We start from the raw sequence: 3530 nt of genomic DNA, 5'->3' as shown, positions 1-3530 counted from the left end.
TTTTAGCAACTGCTCTAAGAATTGTACCATAATCAGTCATCTTTTCACAGAACGAGTATTTCACCAGCTGAAGCTGAATGTAGCACAAGTGTCCACCACAAGTGTCTCTTCACTCTCTTCCACAATGGAAACCCCATCTGAAAATTTCCTTACTTCCAGTGTTTTGAGTTGTGGTAAAATATATATAACATAAAATTTGCCATTTCAACAGTTTTTAAGTGTACCATTCTGTGGAATTAAGTTCAGTCACATTGTTGTGCAATCTTTATCAACAGAAGTTTTCATCATCCCTACATGAAACTCTGTACCCATTAAACTTCCCTACCTCCCCCACCCCTGACTACTTTCTTCAAGAATTTGACTGCTCTAATTACTTATATATAGTCACAGGATATTTGTTCTTTTAGGTCTGGCTTATTTCCCTGGCGTAAGTTTTCAAGATTCACCTGCGTTGTGGCTGTATCAGTACGTCATTACTTTTTAAGGCTAAATGTCATTCTACTCTGTGACTATAAAATAATCTGTCTATCCACTCATCAGTTCATGAACATTTGGGTTGTTCCCACTTTTTAGCTGCGATGAATAATTCTGCTTTGAGTATGTTTACACAAGTTTATGTGTGGATATATGTTTTCAACAGTCTTGAATGTATATCTAAGAATAGAATTGCTGGATGACCTGTGTGACTCTATTTAACTTTCTGAAACACTGTCACATATTTGCCAACACTTGTTATTGTCTGCCTTTTTTACTATAGTTACACTAGTATGTATGATGTGTATTTCGTTACAGTTTTCATTCTCATTTCCCTAATGCGTAATAATGCTGAGCATCTCCTCACGTGTCTGTTGATGACTTTTCTATCTTTTTTAGAAAAATATTTATTCAGATCAATTGGCCAATCTTTTATTGGGTTATTTAACTTTTTATTACTAGGCAGTAAGAGTTCTTTCTATATTTGAGATACAGGACCATTCCTAACCAGATAGATGGTTTGCAAATTCCCAATTAATTTTTTTTCTTTGGTTGTGATTTTTTTTTTCAAAAAAAAAAAAAAAAAAAGTCCCTGTTCAAATTTTATTTGGCATTTTAGTTGGTATGACACTTAGTTGGTTGCATGATCTTTTTACATTATATGGCAATGTACACAATGTACATATTCTGACATATATGGTATACAAAATAAGATCCTTTGGAACAGTTATGAACAATACATGCAATAATGAATTTATACATTGGATCTGAGGATGTGACTGAATGGAAAAAGATGGACTAGGCAGCATGCTGGGTGTTGAGTGAAGGAATCAGAAGTCATAGAACACACAGGAAATATGATCTGGTTTGCAGAGCAACTGCAGCATACACAATATTGGCAGTGGTGCTTCTGAGATGAACCCATTTAGGACTACAAAGACAGGTATCATCCAGCATTAGGATATAGCTTCAGGGTTTGATTTACATTCCTATTTAGAACTTCAGGAAACTGATGTTTTTTTCTTAGGCCATTTTAATATTCCTTGAGTAACAGATCAGATAATAAGGACAATGTACACAACCTCCAATGAAAATGCTGTTGTAGTATAGACAGTGAAGTGGTACAGTAGAAAACTTTAAAACTGCAGCTCCTTTTGGATCCCCCGGAGTGTATCTTCTTCAAACAGGCCTCTTCCTCAGGAGTTAGAGTCACCTTCACAACATCTGAAATTCCATTCTGTCCCAAGATGTAAGGAACACTAAGGAAATATCATCTTTTATTCCAAAGAGACCCTTAATCATGGTGGAAATTGGATGCACCCGCCTAAGATTCTTCATTATACTTTCTGCCAAAACTGCCACAGTCCAATGGCCCAGGAAATGTAGTCTCTCAGTTTGATCACCTCATCGGCACTGTCAACAATCTGTTTGTGACCCCCTTTCCACTGTTCCTTATCTGCATCAGTGCCTAACTCAGGGGGCAGTTTCTTCAGAGAGACACCAGCCATCTGGTGGTAAACCAACGTTTACTCCACTCCATACAGGCACACTGGAGTCACTGTGCTCCCCAAGTATCCACCCATGACAGCTTAATGGGTGAACTCCCAGCCTTTCCCCCATTAGGTAACAGAACTGGGCTGAATCCAGATTGCAACCACTTCCAATAATATGGTTTTGGGGAAAGCCACTTATCTTCCAAGCCTCACAGGTCAAGACATCCACTGGATTGGAAACAACAAGCAAATTGCAGTTTGGGCTGTATTTTATGATATTAAGAATGATAACTTAAAGAGGTTCATGTTATGCTGGACCTAATTAAGACAGCTTTCTCCTTCTTGCTGACATGACCCAGCTGTGATAATAACCAGCTTGGAATTTGCAGTCACATCATAGTCTTTGCCAGAGACAATTTTTGGTGTTCTAAGGAAAATGCTGCCATGCTGGAGGTCCATCATCTTCTCTTTTGTCCCCCATGACATCAACAAGAGCAAGTTCATCTGCTAGGTCCTTCATTAAGATACTGATGGCACAAGCCATGCCAACAACACCAACCCCAACAACTGTAATCTTATTTTGGGGAGTATGTTCTTCCTTAAGATTTTGAATCAGCTGATCTTTGAGAGTTGCCATTTTGGACTTAGAACTAAAAGGAATCGGGAGTGCACGTTGGGCAGGCCAGGGTCAGCAGTGCTTGAGACTGGACCCCAACTTGGCGGCAGCAGCTCTGACTTGGTTGTTTGTGATTTTGGAGTCATGTCATAGAATCCTTTGCCAAATTGAAGGTCATAAAGATTTTAACCCTCTATTTTCTCCTAAAAGTTTTCCAGTTTTTGCTCTTACATTTAGGTCTCTGATCCATTTTTAGTTAAATTTGGTATATGGTGTTATATTGTAAGGAATAATTATGTAACTTAAAATGTTTTGAGATTTGGGGGAGTTTTTGTTTTTGTTTTAGAGAGGGAATGAGAGTGAGAGAGAGGCAGAGGGTGAGAGAGAATCTCAAGTAGGCTCCAGGCCCGATATAGAGTCCAACATGGGACTCGATCCCACAACCCCAAGATCATGACCTGAGCCAAAATCAAGAGTTGGATGCTCAACTGATTGAGCCACCTGGGTGTCCGAAGACGTGTACATCTGATGATCGATTAGGTACAGACAGAAAATAACACCACAGAGAGGTGTATAAACTTGAAAAAGATTTCTTACACTCATAAAACCTAGAGGAAGACAGGACACACCACTCAGGGGGCTATACAGAAGTAGCTCGCACAGAACTGGCTCACCCAAGCAGGTTTTTATTTTTCTTCAAACACACAGAATGTGGTATCCCATAGGCTTCTGGCCTCCACTTTTTCTGCTGAGAAATCAGCTGTTATTATTATTGGAGTTCTCTGATAAGTGAGTGATGAGTCATTTTTCTTTTTCTGTCTTTAAGATTTTCTGCTTTCCTTTGACTTTCAACATATTTACTAGGATGTATCTACTTACTGGTCTCTTTTCAACTATTCTTCTCTTCTCATTTATTCACTGAGCTTCCTGGATGTGTAGGTTATTAA

At 38.8% G+C, this 3530-nt stretch overlaps 1 pseudogene; it reads right to left on the bottom strand.

Annotated features, from left to right (window-relative positions):
- Positions 1-1610: 1610 nt before the first annotated feature.
- LOC131818887 (L-lactate dehydrogenase A chain-like) lies at positions 1611-2604 on the bottom strand (annotated as a pseudogene).
- Between the last annotated feature and the right edge of the window lie 926 nt (positions 2605-3530).

Source organism: Mustela lutreola, chromosome 1 (genome assembly GCF_030435805.1).
Source record: "Mustela lutreola isolate mMusLut2 chromosome 1, mMusLut2.pri, whole genome shotgun sequence".
In the NCBI taxonomy this organism is placed as follows: Eukaryota; Metazoa; Chordata; class Mammalia; order Carnivora; family Mustelidae; genus Mustela; species Mustela lutreola.
The sequence above is the reverse complement of the archived record's forward strand: the minus strand, read 5'-3'. Positions and strand labels throughout refer to the sequence as shown.